Raw genomic sequence first — 17,726 nt, forward strand, 5'->3', positions numbered from 1 at the left:
AGGCCTGGGTTGAGAGTCACCTTGCTGGGGCATTTTCTGGGAGGATTTGCCCTGTTAGGATAAACAGAAGAATGAATGGCCCACACCCCATTTCCAGTGGGTGCTTTATTTTGGGGCGGGCAAGCCTCTGTGTTAGCATGAGATCAAGTGGTTCCAAAATGCGTTGTTTAATTTTTTACTTTTTTCTTCATTATATAAGAGTGGCACAACAAGATTAAAAGGAATTTAGAAACTAGAGAAAGGGAGGAAAAAAAGCCACATATTGCCTTGCATCACAGAACTATAATTCCAAAGTAGTTACGGCTACGATTTATTCCAGGTGGTTTGTTATCTAAATTAATTGTGATCCCAGAGCAGAGACAGTTTCAGATTCTTTAATGCCAAACAGCTAAACGAAGAAAACGTTTTTTTCCACGGTGATACGTGGACGATAGGGACATAATTTAAAAAAAAAAAAATTTTTTTTTAACGTTTATTTATTTTTGAGACAGAGAGAGACAGAGCATGAACGGGGGAGGGGCAGAGAGAGGGAGACACAGAATCCGAAACAGGCTCCAGGCTCCGAGCTGTCTGCACAGAGCCCGACGCGGGGCTCGAACTCACGGACCGTGAGATCATGACCTGAGCCGAAGTCGGCGGCTCAACCGACTGAGCCACCCAGGTGCCCCAATAGGGACATAATTTTGAAGACTGCAGGATGCTACAGGGAGTGGATATTCTGGAATTCACTTACACTTTCTCCTATTTAGATGTTTAAGCGGCAACCAGTTTTTCACTATTCCAAGTAGTGCAGGGATGAATATTTTCACATGTACAGCATTTTCGGTGAAATGGAAATTATTTCTCTAGATTCATTTCCAGGCACCTCTCTGATCTTTGATGACCCTCGACAAACGACTTTCTGGAAGGAGTGTGTCTCTTCCAGTGCCATTGGAATGGATGAGGCTGCCTGTTTCGTTATGCCCACCCCAGCACTGGATGTTCTCTGTTTTTACAAACAGATTTTAAATTTAATATTTGCATTTGCAGACCTGGGCCGTGTGGTGGCTGCCTCGCATGGCTTTTGGACTAGGTGTGACTCCCGTAGAACCTGTTTTTTTATGTGATCTTAAAAAAAAAAAAATCATTAGGTTTTTTTTTTTTTTTATACTGAGAGAAAATGTCAAGTCACTGTGTCTTATACTGCAGTCTCCACTTGTCTGTTGGTACCTAGAAAAATTCTAAGTGCCGTCAGCCGCCAGTTGGGCTGAATTGTGTATTCTTACTTACCTGACTGCAAAATCAGTCCGGTGTATTTATTTCATTAAAAAAATCTTTCTTAATGTTTATTTATTTTTGAGAGAGAGAGAGAGAGAGAGAGAGAGAGAGAGACAGAGTGTGAGTGGGGGAGGAGCAGAGAGAGAGAGAGAGAGAGAGAGAGAGAGAGAATCTGAAGCAGGCTCCAGGCTCTGAGCTGTCAGCACAGAGCCTGACGGGGGCTCGAACTCTCAAACCGTGAGATCATGACCCTGAGCCGAAGTAGGATGCTTAACTGACTGAGCCACCCAGGTGTCCCAGTGTATTGATTTCATTTTTAGAGCTGATGTTAGGGGTGCCTGCTCTCCAATAAGTAGTGTTAAACTCAAGTTATGCGATGGTTGGATGGACATTGCAGATTGAAATATTACCCGGCACCTACTAGATATCTAGCCTCTTGGCGATTACATCTCAGACGTGTGGGAAGACAAAGTTAACTTCCAAATCCCAGGTTTGCTGCTTGCACCACGACCTTGATTAGCTTCCTCACCCCTCCTCCATTACCTGCCTGCTTGTTTCCCCACCTCTAAATTCGTGTGATAGTGCCCATCAAGGAGAGCTGAGGTCAGGATTAAGATATTCATGTTATCAAGGATTTAGCATACCGAAGGCAGGGGGATCCTGCTGTTGGTGGTGACGTAACAGCGGCCTGAGGGGTGGGGAGGCAAACTGGCGGTCCAGAGCCTTTCCTTTTTTTTTTTTTTCCCCCTCACTTTAAAAAAAGGTTGTTTATTTTTGAGAGAGACACAGAATGGGGGAGGAGCAGAGAGAGGGAGACAGAATCCGAAGCAGGCTCCAGGCTCTGATCTGTCAGCACAGAGCCCAAATGCGGAGCTCAAATCCACAAACCGCGAGATCATGACCTGAGCCCGAAGTCGGCTGCTTAACTGAGCCACCCGGGCACCCCCGGATCCTTTCCTTTAGGAGGTTCTGGTTTCATTGGAGAGGTAAGGTGGACTGCCTGGAGATTGTTGCAAGCTGCATACGTTGCCAGCCTCAGGGTAACAGCCAGGAGTTGAGGCATGAGTAAGGCCGCACGAGTAACCTCAGTTGTTCTTTGGGGATGAGCGTTGGCAGCTCAGGCCTGCAGTGTCATTCTGGGTAGTGTGTGTGTGTGTGTGTGTGTGTGTGTGTGTGTGTGTGTGACAAATGTCAAATTCAGAGTTTGTGCCTCGGGAGGCTGGGACTGGACTGGGAGATCTTGGATGACTGCATGATTTAGAGTCTGTCTTATAGAGGATGAGGTACTGGGGGAGGATTTTCTTTCCAGATTTATTAACTAATTAATTTTAAAGTTTTTCTTTTTTTTTTTTTTAAGTTTATTTATTTAAGTACTCTCTATACCCAATAGGGGCTCGTACTCACAACCCTGAGATCAAGAGTCACACCGACTCTCTGAGCCAGACAGGTGCCCCCCTTTTCAGATTTTTATTTATTTATTTATTTATTTTGAGAGAGAGACTGCACGGGAGGGACAGAGAGAGAGAGAGAGAGAGAGAGAGAGACAGAATCCCAAGCAGGTTCCATACCGTCAGCGTGGAGCCCGATGCAGGGCTTGAACTCATGAACCGTGAGATCATGACTTGAGCCAAAACCAAGAGTCAGACACTTAACCGACTGAGCTACCCAGGCGCTCCTCTTTTCCGACTTTACATATTAATCATTTTATTGTTATGTTAGATTTTTTTAATGGCAATTAAAAAAATAACAGCTTTGGGGCGCCTGGGTGGCTCAGTTGGTTGAGTGTCTGACTTCGGCTCAGGTCATGATCTCATAGTTTGTGGGTTCAAGCCCTGCCTCGGGCTCTGTGCTGACAGCTCGAAGCCTGGAGCCTGCTTCGGATCCTGAGTCTCCCTCTCTCTCTGCCCCTTCCCCACTCACACTCTGTCACTCTCTCTCTCTCTCTCTCTCTCAAAAATAAAATAAAAACATTAAAAAAAAACAGCTTTATTGAGATATAATTCACATACTATAAAATTCATTCTTTATAAAATGTACAATTCAGTTGTTTAGGCATGCAGCCATCACGGTTACCTAGTTCCAGAATATTTTCATCACCCCCAGAAAGAAACCCCACCCATTATTAGCAGTCATTCCCAACTCCCCTCCCCCCAGCTCCTGGCAACCACTTAATTTGCTTTCTGTTTCTAATTTGCCTCTTCTGCGTTTTTCATACAAGTGGAATCATACAACATTTGACCTCTTGTATCTGGCTTATTCTATGCGGCATGATGTTTTCAAGATCCATCCTTATTAGAATGTGTATCAATACTTTATTCCTTTTTATGGCTGAATAGTGTTCCGTCATAGGGATGCATCATGTTTTAATTCTCCTTTCATGAGGGGGTGGACAGTTGAGGGGCAGAAAGGGAGACACAGAATCTGAAGCAGACTCCAAGTTTTGAGCTGTCAGTACAGAGCCTGATTCAGGGCTCGAACCCACGGACCACGAGATCACGACCTGAGCTGAAATTGGGCGCTTAACTGACTGAGCCACCCGGGTGCCCCACTGCTTCCTTTTTTTTTTTGTTAAGTCTATTTATTTTTGAGAGAGAGAGAGAGGTAGAGGCAAGATGTGTTTGCACGCATGAGTTGGGGAGGGATAGAGAGAGAGGAGGGAGAGGTCCCAAGCGGGCTCCAAGCTGTCAGTGTGGATCCCGATGCAGGGCTCGATCCCACGAACTGTGAGATCATGACCTGAGCCAAAATCAAGAGTCAAATGGTCAACCGACCGAGCCATCCAGGAGCCCCGTTAGTCAAGTTTTCGTGAACATTTGTGTACACGTTTTGTGTGGACGTATGTTTTCAACGTGGGACGATTCTGAAGTGGGGAGTGTATTTGGAGCCTGTGGGCAGAGTGGGCTGTGGGGAGGCCCGTGCACGCATTTGCAGTTACCAGGCCAGTCTGGGGCAGACGTTATGTGCTTCATTTCTTTCAAATAACCCTACAAGGCAGGGTCTGTTATTTCCCCCCTTTTTTTACAGGTGAGGGTACTCAGACTCAGTGAAATTAAGTAAGCTGCACAACCAGGAAATGGGAGATCCCAGCTCTGTCCAGCTCTTAGCACGTTAGCATGCATCTGCTCCCGGGAGACCAGGTGATTGCAGTGGCCTCCCTGGGAGGGGAGGCCGGGCGGGTGCTGTGGAACTGGCAGTAAGCTGGACAGAATTGTGTGTGTGTGTGTCTGTGTGTGCGTGCACCGGTGTGAGTGCGCTGTGGGAGTGAGGGGAGGTGTTTCCGAGGCAGCATTGGTGGGCCCTGGTACATAGATATGGCAGTAGAAAGAACACCAACTTGGAGTTATCGGACTGTGTTGGATTCTTGGCACAATCTTTGTGACCTTGGGCTGATCTTGTCTCCTTTGAGCATCGCCTTCCTCTCCTGGAACCTGGGGCTCTTCTCCTAGCCTCCTGCCTCCTGCCAGGCTGGTATAAATAAGGGAGGGAGGGGAAAAGGGAGGAGGAGAAGAGGAGAGAGAGGAAGAGGTTGTAACAGAACCTGTTAGAAAGGCAGAGCCGATGATCTGGGAGGCAAGAAGGGATGTGCAGCAGGTGCAGGCAGGTGCAGGAGGAGGTAGCCAGCTGGTCCGGGAGGACATCCCTGTCCATCTGGGGATTCTGAATCCTGTGAAAGCACCTACACAGAGGCTAATGAGCTGCTTGTAATCCAGAGACTATCGATTTTTCCTAGTATTTGAATCTCAGCCTTTGTGATCTGGAAGAGTCCGGTGTTGACCCATCTACAGCATCAACAGCCTCCCTTAGCACATCCCTCCCATATTCTGGCCAGGCATCACCTTAAAACAGTGAGGCTTTCCTGGGTCTTAGAGGTCACTTGGGTGGCCTCTCCTATCTGGGCCTGTCTCTGTTCAAGTGGCAGGGCCGACTGTCCCCTTTATCAGTGACTTGCAGCTTGCCTGAGTTTTGTGAAAAGCTTGTCATTGTCCGTTAGAAAATAAAGACAGAAACCTCTCCTTTGGATTTGCGTTGCAATGACTTGCTTTTGTTCTGACTCCAGTATTTTGCTGGGTTGTTATGAATCAGTCACTTAATTTTTTTTTTTTTTAAGTGTGACAAGCACATTAGTCTTCCTATGAGAAGCCAGGCTTATGGGATGCAAGTCAGGTGATTTTTTTCCTAGCGTAAGTCAGACTCCTACCCCTTCCCCCCATGGGGGAGCGATCTGATGTGTTCTTCTTTATCCTGACTTATGAGGACCTGAGGGGACATACTTGTGAGATCCTTCCTTTGTGTGTTGCTGCTGTCTTGTCTCCAGGCAGCAGCTGTTGTTGGGGCTGCACTTAAGAGTTTGCATCACGTCGTATAGTCACCGTTCATTTATAAAATGGGTCAACTCCAAGGGTCTCATTCAGAGCAGAAGGGACCTTAAGGGTCATTTGATCCAAACCTTTCACTTTGCAGAGGATGAAACTGAGGCCCAGAGAAGGGAAGTCACTTGGCTAAGACCACACAGCTAGTTACAGGGTGAATCCAGTTTCCTGGCTCCATGACCCTGAACTGACATTAAACTTTGAATAGTGAGCACAGTGGGGATTCAGGGACCATACCTATCTTTGACCTGTTTCTAGTGGTTATGGACTTGGTCTTTGGGGGTTGAATTCTGATGTGTGTCTGCTGGATTCTGGCACCTCTGCTGTTTCTGGCCATTTGAGGGGAGGGGGAGCATGCTTAGCTCACCCAGAGGTGTTGGCTGCTGGGTGGCCCCTACCTGCCCCTCCCATTTATTGCATTTACCTCAAATAGAGAAACTAACCCAGTAACCAAATGACCTGATGGTTGGTAAAGCTGGGAGGCCGTGTTTGGGAGGTGGGTTGGGAAAGAACAAGCGTAAGTTTCCTTCTATAATAAAACTTGCTGATATAACGTTGAAAGTCACGGTCTTACTCATCGTCATCCAAGATAAGTCACACAATGGCTGATATCTGAGGTGCAGAGTTTCCCCCTTGAGAACACAGAGAGATGAACTTTGTGTGGGCTGGTCATTAGAAGAAAAACAAGAAGCCATTGGTTGGAAACACTCTCAATGTTAAGAGGTGGGAGATTGCTAAACTACTACCGTCAGTGAGGCTTGACAATGCTCAACATAGGAAACGATGTTCATAACATGAGACATTTCGAGATGTGGACTACAAAGTAACAAAAGTCTAAACCCAGTTGGGCAAAACTATGGATGAGGCTTCAAACTCAAAAATGTGTTTTGCATGGCCATGTGAGTATGCTCTACAGTACGATGTTTGAAAGGCCAATTAGGCTGACTTGGGCCAAGGCTGGGCTCTGCCACGTCGTTGCTGTGTGCTCTTAGGCAAGTGACTGGACTTTTCTCGACTCAGGCTTCTCATTTGTAATGTGGGCACGGTACCTTACCTCTGGGTTGTTGTGAGAGGTGAATGGGATGCCTGGGACAGGGCTTCATGCCTTCCGTCTTGGACCTCCCCAGTGGAGGCGGTGCCCTGTGGCCACGCGCTCAGACCACACCGCGTTACCTGCTGCTTCAAGCACATCAGAGCTCCCCGGGCCTTCTGGATTCTGGACGCACGCACTCTCTGGGCTCGCCACACACACCACGTTCTTTGCAGATTCTCTAGTGTGCCGTGCCCTTTTTTGTCACCAGGCCCTTAGGGTGAAGTAACTCTTGTTTTTTTTTTTTTTTTTTTTTTTGTAATCTCCCTAAATAGAGTAACTTCCCCAAGGGCACCATGTCACAGGGCCTGGTACCCAGTGGGTGCTCAGTAAATGTTTGTTGAAGGAATTGAAGAGCTGGCCTTGAATCGGGTCTTTAAATACAATGTGGGGCTTGGCGAGCAGGGTGGGAGCATGTTCTAGGAGGTGGGCAGGGCACAGGGTGGCGGGGGTTACTACTGCCTGTTCAGGGGCCAGACCCACCGAGCACAGCAGAGATTCACACAGGTGCCATCTGACTTTCAGTGTTCCTTGTCACACGGGAGTTGCCACACTGTAAGACATTTAACCCATAAGGCTTGATCAGTCTTGCTACCTTCTGTAGTTTGGGGCTGTGTGTGCTTCTTTATGAGAGAGACCCATCAAGGCCAAGCCTGTGCGGTGATAATATACGTACATAAGGCTGCTGGCATTGTGTTGACGTAAGACAAGAACTGGACGTGGAGGCAGAAGGCAGCCTGGGTTCTGTTTTGGGCCTTACCACTTTCTAGACTGGCGATCTTAAGGGGAGTGACATTACGGAAGGGAGTAATGCTTACCAGAGTGTTCCAAGTGCTTTTACACACAGGGTTCTCATTTAGTGTTTAGAGCAGGGGTGCGGCTCAGAATGTGATGGGCCACACATGTGTGATTGGTGTTAACGAGGCAGTAGGGAGTAGTGGGGACTCTGGCAGGCTAAGACAACGTGCCCTGTTTAAAGGGGAATGCCCCCTCCCCCACCTTTTAAAATTAGAACATTGTTGGGGCGCCTGGGTGGCTCAGTCGGTTGGGCGTCCGACTTCGGCTCAGGTCATGATCTCGCGGTCCGTGAGTTCGAGCCCCGCGTCGGGCTCTGTGCTGACAGCTCAGAGCCTGGAGCCTGTTTCGGATTCTGTGTCTCCCTCTCTCTCTGACCCTCCCCCATTCATGCTCTGTCTCTCTCTGTCTCAAAAATAAATAAACGTTTAAAAAAAATTAAAAAAAAATTAGAACATTTTTTAAGTTTATTTATTTTGAGAGAGAGAGTATGCGTGGGGGGAGGGGCACTGAGAGAGGGAGAGAGAATCCCAAGCAGGAACTCGATTCCATGAACTGTGAGATCATGACCTGAACGGAAATAGAGTCGGACGCTTCACTGACTCAGCCACCTGGGTGCCCCAGCACATTAGTTTTAAATGTGTTAGGCACTGTGTGCTTTTTGTTTGTTTGTTTGTTTGTTTTAACTGTAGTAATATAGCTACAGCATAACACTTAGCATCTTAGCCATCTCTGGGCGTAAAATTTAGTGGCATTGTGCGTATTCTCAGTGTTGTGCACCACTGTCCATGCAGGCAGTTTTTTTTTCGTGCTTTGCAAAACCCACTTAATCCTCACTCCAACCTGGTGAAGTATCTCCAATTTCTAATCCTTACTGAAGAGTTGAGGTATCTGAGGTACCTGGTTGGTTCAGTCAGTTGGGGCATGTGACTCGTGATCTCTGGGTTGAGGGTTCGAGCCCCATGCTGGGTGTAGAGATTACTTAAAAACAGAATCTTTAAAAAAAAAAAAAAAAAAAAAAAAAGGAATTGAGGTACCTGACAGGCAGAGAGGTTAAATAGCTTGCCCAAAGGCCATGCGACTAGTGTTGGACCCGGGAGTGTAACACTCGGGAACCCTGAGTTGTCAGTTATTCTGATTCTTTTTTCAAGAAAAGCTGGAAAGAGTTTTTAATGTTAAATTTCCTGCTTTAAAAAAATATTGACTCAAATTAACCAAACAAAACACTGTTGGGGCCAGATAACACCCATCTCTATTGTTGGCTGGGTGTAGTTCTCCCACCGACACCCACCCCCCGCCTGTCTCCAGGAGGGGGTGGGAGGATCCAGGGAGATAAAGCACGGAAAGTCTTTTGTAACCGTGAAGAGCAATATAACTGTCAGATACGGGGTTAGCGCAAGTGGCTGGTGCGCATGTTGGGTGCTTCCTACGTGCCAGGCCCTGTTCTGAGCACATTAGAGCCCTCGAGGTGGGGGTAGTGTTCCTTCCTGTTGCAGATGAGGAAACTGAGGCATGGAGGTCAGCTACTTCCTCGGAGGCCACACGGCTGCGCGTGGTGGGTGGAGTCAGGCTCCAGAGGAGGGGGCGGGGTTCTGTCTACTGTGCTTGTTGCCTTGGTTTGGGCCCAGCTCTGGAGAGCTGCTGGCGAAGGGGAAGGGATGGACCCGTGTTAGTCCCCGGACTTGCCCCCGATGCCATGCGGGGCTCTTGCTCGCTTGATTTCACCAGCCCTCGCCACCATCTGGAGGCGAGGCTGTGGTGGGGTTTCTCACGTTGCAGATGTGGAAACTGACACTCCAAGGGGTCTGGTGACCTGCCAAGGTCACACGGGCAGGGAGATCACACGCCAGGATTTGAACTTGGATCAGAGAGACTGCAAAGCCCGCAGGATTCTTTCCTCCACATGGAAAAGTAGTAAATGAACTGATTTCCAGTTTTTTAAAATTTATTACTATTACTATTTTTAATAGCTGTGGAAGGGGAGAGAGAGCACTGAAAAGGGCATTAGGGAAGACTTACATCAGCTCTGCCGGCTGGACCAAATGGTGTAGCAGTTTCCCTTCTTGTGCATTTGGGTGGCTCCTAGGGGGGGAGAGGGGGGTCACATGAGTCTAGACTGGGCTAGAGCCGCATGGGGGCACGGGTGGGTATTCCTGGGGTGAGTGTCCCAGTCTTACTTCTCATTCTTCTTTTGTGAAGGCTCTGTCAGTAACAACCTCCTAATTCTGCTTGTTTTGATCCACACCCTCTCTCTAAGTGGCGTTAATTGAATTAAAAAAAAAAACAAAACAAAAACCACAGTCCTGACACAGGTGTTTTCAAGGTTGACATCTGAGAAGCGTTGTCAGGAGGCCTAGCCAACCAAAATGTTGACTGCCACCCCTGTTCGTTCAGCAGGTTCCTCTTGCCGCCTGCTGTGTGCCAAGCCCTGTGCTGAGTAGCAGGGGGGTAGGGATGGAGGGTGAGGTCCCGTATATACCAGGACCTCCCGTCGGGTGGGGGAAGGGAGGGGCAACTGCTCCGCCTCTTGTAACAGCAGATACAGCCCTTAGGGAGGCTGTTCCTGGCAGCAGGAAGAAGGCTAGCAGACTGGGGGGGGGGGGGCAGCTGGGAAGGCAGAGACACATCCAGAGGGGGCCTTGGGAGAAGAGGGCTCGCGGGTCTCATCTGTCTTCCTCTCCCCAGCATCTAACTCAGGGGCCTGCAGACAGTGGCTGCTGAGAATTTCAAGGTTGCTTTCAAGATGTTGAGCCCCACAGGGCAGAAGGTGAATGACACGTGATTTTTTTAACTCCGTTGGGGCCACTGTCATTTCTTCCAGACACAGGGACTAGGCCTTAGAACTAGGAGGACCAAGAATCTGGTGCTGTGGAGGCCCACGTTAGGTGTGGACAGCAGGCCTGGAGTCCATGGCGTGCAGGGGTCTGAGGTCAAGGCCAGTGTTCTGGTGTGGAGGCCTGAGCCAGTACTTGGTACTTGTCAGTTTGACAGCTGCTTCATAGACGAGTGCCTGTGCACCAGGACCTGTGGGGTGAGGGGGGGCAGAGGCTGGGAGCAGCCCTCTGCTGCCTGGAAGTGCTCAGTAAACACTTGTTAATCATTTCCTGCCTGGCAAGCCCTGCGGTGTGCCCAGGGGAGCCTTGGTTCATGTGGGGGAGGGGATGCTAGTCATTCGGATGGCCTGACCTCCTGCCCTTCTGGCTCCCCTGGAGCTGGGGTGCTGGCACCAGCCTGGGGAAGCAGGCAGCGAGAGTGTCGGCGAGGGTGTCAGCGAGGGGACCTCACTGTTGCCAGGCGGCCTCTCGGCTTAGTGAGCTGAATGGAAGCATGTGACGTACCCTGCAGGTGGCCACCCAGGGACTCCGGGATTCTGGGGGCCTAACTTGGACATACACCCAGATCCCTCCTACCCAGTCCTCTTCAGAGGAAGGGCCGTCCTCCCTGGGGGTGGCGAGGACCCCTCCCAGCCTAGTCTCTGGGACTGTGCTTTGACTTTTGGGTGTTTCTCTGCATGCAGGTGGCCCTGAGCCAGGAGGCTGGGGGTTAGTCTTGCTGAAGTCAGGTTGAGCAAGTGGGTTCTGGAATGTTCAGAGGCGGCCAGAGTGTCCGTGTGTCCAGACGAAGGGGGCTGTTTAGGTCTGAGGGATCCGTTTGATTAAAAGAAAGCAAAAACAGAAAACAAAAAACAATGATGTATTCCACAGTTAATAGGTGGTGGTGGTGGTGGAGGGGGTTGCCATGGACAGTGGGTACGTTCTTTGTTCCTCAGCTGTGACGGGATGGTCTCTTATCTCTGGAGTGTCCCCCTTTCCATATTAGGATCAGTTAGAGTCCCCCTAGGGTTGTGAGAACACTTGTGGGTCTATCTCCTGAGAGAAAAAAGGCATTTGTGGTCAAGCCAATTTGAACTGTGGGCTAAACCAAATCAAACAGATGTCTTTCTTGCAGGACTTCTTAGAACCTTTAGTATGCTTATGAGGGAGTAGAAAGACCTTATTTACTCCAGATTTTTATTTTATTATTTTTAAAAGTTTATTTTGAGAGAGAGAGAGACAGAGGCAGAGACAGCGCGAGTGGGGAAGGGGCAGAGAGAGAGGAAGACAGAGAATCCCAAGCAGGCTCTGCTACACTGTCAGTGTGGAGCCCAGCGCGGGGCCTGAACCCATGAAACCATGAGATCATGACCTGGGCCGAAACCCAGAGTCGGACACTTAACTGACTGAGCCACCCAGGCACCCTTTTACTGCAGATTTTTGTCTCACCTCCTGTTTCTCTCCCTTTTTGGAAGTATCCTACGAGACTAGTGTGTTCGAGAACCTGCTGCAGGAAATTCATTCGTTCTTTCAACAAATATTTACTGAGTACTTACTATGTACCAGTGACCATTCTAGGTACCTGGGATACATCATGACCGCGAATCAGACCAAGAGCCCCTCCTCTCCTGCCCCCCACCGCCCCAGGGCCGGGGGAATTTACATTCTCGCAGAAGCAGTGAACTGACCTTTGGGGGGCACTTACTGTGTGTCAGGCATGTGAGTTCTCACACATTTTCCTGTTGAACCCTCAAATCAACCTGGCCAGGCAGATGGACCATTTTACAGATTAAGCACCAGACTCTAAGGGAGAAGAGGCCTTGTCCACTTTGGCTGGATTGTTCTTTTCGGCCCGTGCCTCTGAACTGCAAGAGGAGGTGGTGAGTGAGGAGCTGGAAGAGATATTAGGGTCCGAGGAGGGGGTGTTAAAGGCTGTGTTGTTCTTCCGTTGTGTCCCTTTATGACGGGCCGGTGAAGAAGTTCCTCTGAGGCTCTGAATCAGGCAGGGAGAGATGAGTGGCTCCAGAACAAGTGGTTTGTTTTCATGTTCTGTGCACTGAGAATCTCGTGGCTGATCATGTTTCCCTTTGGTTTTGGTTACTAAGCGCCCGAGAGCCTGATGTGTGGCCCATCTTGACAGTTCTGCAGAAAGGGACGAGGTGGTATACCTTTCTATGTGCCGATCTTACTGCTGGCTCTATTATTTTCCCGGTGCTTATTTTCTCTTGGCCTGCCTCCCTTGACTGTTTATTTTATTCTTTTGTGTTGTTTGCATTATTCTAAGCCACCGTAAATACTTGGTGGGTGGAGCTGGTTATAACTAAATTTAAAAAATAATGGGAGGATGATTTGTGTAGGATCCCCCAGCTAGTCTGTGGGGAGGCAGGCTCCACCCTTCCCACCGCACTCCGTGCCTCTCCAGACTGGGATCCACCAGCAGACAGGTCTGTTTGCTTTTGCAGCCACTGCGTTGTGGCTTCCAACGGAAGCTAGGCTGGCTGGATTGGAGGTCTTGAGTGGCTTGAACTGACCTGAATGTCACACACGTGGTTTGAGCAAGGCTGTGGGCTGTGGATTCCTTCTTGGTGCTTCTTCCTGCTTGTGGTGCAAAGGATTCCAAGCTGGGACACACAAGGCGAGCACTGGATGCTCTTTGCAGCGACTTGCCTTTTCTTATGCTCAAGGCAACTCTGGGGACAGAAGAAGAGGAGCAGGTGGTATTGATGAGGAAACTGAGGCCTGGAGAGATTGATTGACTTCCTCCACGGGGTGATGGGTCAGCCTGCACCCCAACGTGGTGCAGACATGCTGCCCGTTGCAAAGAAAACAAACAAACAAACAAACAAAAAACCCCAACCCCCCGCAAAAAACCAGACAGCCTCAGTGCAAGCTCACTGCACCCACTGTGGGTCAGAAGGCAGCATGGGAAGAGCTTAGGATTTGGGATTTGGACCCCATAAGTAAGTAATTTGCTTGAAACAGTTTAAGTAGTTTGCTCAAGGTCACAGAGCTATTACGTGTTAGAGTCAGGATTTGAACCCAGGCAGCTGACCCTACAGGTGAACTTACCATCACTATCATATAGAAAGGGGCAGAAGCCTGGGACTTTTTTTGGGTAATGGCATCTGTGCACATGAAAGGAAAGGTACTCTGGACCCTCTGGGGTAGGGACTTGGCGTGGGTGGTCCCTGGAGGGCCGTAGAATGGGGGGACTTAGCCGGATAACAGCTCTGGGTGACTGAACTCATCTCTGAGCTCCAGATTTCTCACTTGTAAGATGGGATATGATAGTATGCCTCAGGGGGTTAAATGAAATAGGGACACATAGATGCTTGCACGTTGCTCTAAAAATGTCTGTGATGCGTGAATGACATTGTGCAAACAGGGAGAGTAGATGTAAATTAGTTGGACCGCCATCCAAAGCCCATCTCTGGGTTTTAGAATCCTGTTCCTTGCCAGATGGCTTATCGCTGCCAGAGCTCTGCCAGTACGCAGCGTTCGGTTGCCTCCCGGCTGGGGAGCTGCGGCTATGTGCGAGTCACGCCAAGCAAGCCACTGATGCTGCTGGTTCTCATCCATGAGGAGAAGGCTCCCCGCCCTCCTACCCGTGTGCACCATGTCTGTGGATGTGTTCGGTTGGAGCCGCGAAGCACCTTGCAGAGGGCCTTCAGGTCTGCCCCCTGCAGAGCGGCGGGTTGGGGTGGGGGTGGGGGTATGGACGAGGGACGAAGGTGAGGACGGGTCAGTGGGTCTTAGTTTCTCGGAGAGCTCTGGGTAGAGTTATCAGGAAGCAGAAAGTCCTAGGAGCATCATTGAGTCCTGGAAACTTTTGTGGTTTCGAAAGTACTTTATAAACTGTAAAGCACTTTAGAAATGCAAGTTAGGAGGTTCCTGTACTACAGGGAATAAAAACAAAATGCACCGAAAATGATGCATCTACCAGGCTGGGGTGGGGAGACAGACACGCATGTGCTTGCGTGTGTGAATGTGACTTACTTGTGATTTTTTTTTTTTTTAACGTTTATTTATTTTTGAGACAGAGAGAGACAGAGCATGAACGGGGGAGGGGCAGAGAGAGAGCGAGACACAGAATCGGAAGCAGGCTCCAGGCTCTGAGCCATCAGCCCAGAGCCTGACGCGGGGCTCGAACTCACGGACCGAGAGATCGTGACCTGAGCCGAAGTCAGACGCTTAACCGACTGAGCCACCCAGGCGCCCCTACTTGTGATTTTAAAAATACATTTATGTGGAACTTGGAAAACAGAGAAAAGCCTTGAAAATACAAATCATCTATCATCCTACTAAGTAGCTCTCTCATGTAGTATTTTAGCCTATATCCTCCCAGTGTTTTTTGTTTTTTTTGTTTTTTTTTGTGTTTTTTGTGCTTCTTTGTATAGGCAAGGGGTTTTATAGCCCTTCACCTTCTGGAATCTGTTCAACGCCAGCTTCTTCTCTTTGTTGAGTGCATTTGTTGAGAATCCATTTTGCAGAGTCCTAGCCTAAGGCCAGGCACAAGTTGTACTCCCAGGGATGTTGCCGGGGTTGGGGCCTGGGGAAGGGGGCCACCAGTGGCATGAAGCTGTGGGGCCTGACTTCTGGAGATGTGGGAGAAATCTTGAAAGCGACATCCCTGGGACCAGCCAGTGGGATCCTAGGGGCTCTGAGGTGGGAGGGAGACTTCCTTCTCTTTTCGTTGGTTAGGTCTTTTTTTTCTTACCACCGGGTATAAGTAGCAATAACACCTTAAAAGTTATGTGGGGGCTCCTGGGTGGCTCAGTCAGTTAAGTGTCCGACTTCGGCTCAGGTCAAGATCTCAGGGTCTGTGAGTTCAAGCCCCGCACTGGGCTCTGTGCTGACAGCTCAGAGTCTAGAATCTGCTTCAGATTCTGTGTCTCCCTCTCTCTCTCTCTGCCCCTCCCCTGCTCACGCTCTGTCTCTCTCCCTCTCTCAAAAATAAATAAACATTAAAAATTATGTAAAAAACAGTTAGTTAAAAATACAAATACAGTCCCGTTGGAGACCAGAAAGAGGCACGGGAGAAACAGGTTAAGTGAGGGCAAGATCCTTGGCAAGTGCCAGGAAGTGGGGGTGGGGAGGAGCGAGAGCAAATCCCTCATTCTCAAGGTGGGAACAGGACACTCCCTTCAGTGTGACTTGAGAAGCTTCAGATTTGAGTGAGTGACAGCCCCTTTATTTCCTGCTTTGTTCTCTCCCAGGTACAAATTGACCCTAGTCTTCATTCATGCAAATGACAGTTGCCAGAGGGAGGGAAAGATACCTGGGAGGGTAGATCAGAGGCCTTCCTTTCCTCTTGCCTCTCAAGTCCAGTCACCCCTCTCTGCAGGCTTCCCTGGTGTGTGTGTGTGTGTGTGTGTGTGTGTGTGTGTGTGTGTGTTGGGGATGGGGTGGCCCCCTTACAGCGGGGCCTGCAGGAATCCTGGCGTAAAGTGAGGCAAGCCTATTAGTTCTGTCCTTCCAGGCTGCTGGGAGTTTAAAATCACCACCTCCTAATCTCTGTGTTGTTTTCCTGCCTTTGGACACCCTCTGTTTAGGAACGGGATGATGGCAGGGGGAGGTGGCTACTTGGTCTTTATGAGAACAGCAGAGGCCTCTCAGTGGAAAGGAAACATCCTCCTTCGTTTCACTCTTGTCCTTCTGACCCTACTGCACAGATGTGCAGGGACAAGCCTGTCCGGACTCAGGACCTCCTGCTTCACCCATCTAGAGACACCAACCCCCTCCCCCTGCCAACCTCCCCCACCAAAAAAACCCCACCTCCTTTCTCTGAGCCTGAGAGGAGTTAATTGTGTTGAGGGGACCCAGGAGCCTTCAGGAAGGGGCCCTACTCCCTGAGTTGACTATTCAGCAAACACATTTGCCCAGGTCTAAAAATAAAATACGCCAGGGGCACCTACCTGGGTGGCTCAGTCAATAAGTGTTCACCTCTTGGTTTCAGCTCAGGTCATGATCTCAAGTTTCGTGAGTTTGAGCCCTGCATCAGGCTCTGTGCTGACAGTGCGGAGCCTGCTTGAGATTCTGTCTCCCCCTCTCTGCCCCTCCGCTGCTCCCTCTCTGTCTCTCTCTCAAATAAATAAATAAACTTAAAAAAATACACCGATCCAGGTTAAGGAGGGCCATAATGTTGTGCTGCACATTTTGCTAGGGGGCCAAGCGAATGTTACCACTTCTGAGGCATTACCCTGAGACCTAGAATTAGGTTTTTTTTTTCTCCCATTGTGGTGTTGAATGCTGTCAGCTTTTCCTTCCTAATTATTTAACCTTACAAACAGAGTAAAGTTGATTTGCTGCTAATGTCAGCATTAAGCACACCCTGTCTTCCTGCACACAGTTGAGGGCTGAATGCGGTTCTAGAGAACTTGTAGTCTGTGCTGTGCGCAGAATGGTTGTCCTGGGTGCTGGTCACATGTGCAACTGGTAACAGAAGAGGAACCATAAATTTTGCAGGAAAGAGTTTGTTTTGGTGCCGTGTTCTATTTACTTTGCATCACAGATTGTTTGAAAGAGGGATATTTTTGTTAAAGGAAAAGGAACTGTATGTTTGAGATAAGGAGTAGAATAAAATGAAATAAATAGCTGAGTTTTGTCAGGTCGGTGTCAAAATGGCATGGTTTCTGAGAGCACCCTTTCTCTGTGCTGTTCTAATAGTTACATGAAAATTAGAAAATACGAAGGAAGGGCAGGTTCTGAGATCCTGGTTAGATTGTAATTCATAATGGTGTTCCTTTTTGTTTGTTTTACAGAGCCGAGTTTGGTGAAATTTCAGGAGGTTTTAGCCAATGGCGATCCAAAGACAATAAATATTGCTTCGTGGGAAGGTCTCCACCCTGTGTCTTATTTGGTGACCGTTAAATGGTAGCCACATGTCAGAACCCATTATGCAAATGTAGAAGTGGCCAGATTTGAGTCAGTTAGCTTGGCTCCAGGCGTGAGACACCCTAGTTTTTGGTGCTGGTGGCGAAGGGTGTTGGCACAGAGAGTGGGGACGTTCTTTGTTCCTTGTCTCCTCCAGTCCCTTGTTTGGTTTGGTCCCTTCTTAGGCCATTTGGAGTTCCCTGGGTTGTGAGGACCTCGTGCATGTCTGTTGCCCATTAAGCTCACATTTGGAGGTCTTGTAGCTGAGCTGATACCGTCTGGGTGCAGAGCGAATGCTCAGTGAATGCAGCCATCGGAGCCTGGGTGCCTGGGATGGGCCAGCAGCTTAGCAGCTTTCAAAAGCCTCTAAAAATCCAGCCATGTGTTGGTGCTGCCATTGCCAGCCATTAGCTTGGTGCTTCCAGAAGGAACCATTGACTAAGTTGGGTCTTAATGCTGGACACCCCTACTCTTGCTCCTGCCCCTCTTTGCCCTGGCTGTGCCAGCCAACCATGAACAGGCTGTAGG

At 49.1% G+C, this 17,726-nt stretch overlaps 1 protein-coding gene and 1 long non-coding RNA gene across 2 annotated transcripts in view; both read left to right on the forward strand.

Annotated features, from left to right (window-relative positions):
* PTPRJ (protein tyrosine phosphatase receptor type J) overlaps nucleotides 1–17,726 on the forward strand; it is a 171,319-nt gene that overhangs the window by 18,770 nt on the left and 134,823 nt on the right. The gene's annotated exons all lie outside the window — the stretch shown is intronic.
* On the forward strand, nucleotides 4,401–17,164 carry LOC131487840 (uncharacterized). Its single transcript, XR_009249997.1, has 2 exons — nucleotides 4,401–6,526; nucleotides 17,087–17,164. It is a non-coding gene; the product is annotated as an uncharacterized LOC131487840 (long non-coding RNA).

This window comes from Neofelis nebulosa, chromosome 10, assembly GCF_028018385.1.
Source record: "Neofelis nebulosa isolate mNeoNeb1 chromosome 10, mNeoNeb1.pri, whole genome shotgun sequence".
NCBI classification, from domain to species: domain Eukaryota; kingdom Metazoa; phylum Chordata; class Mammalia; order Carnivora; family Felidae; genus Neofelis; species Neofelis nebulosa.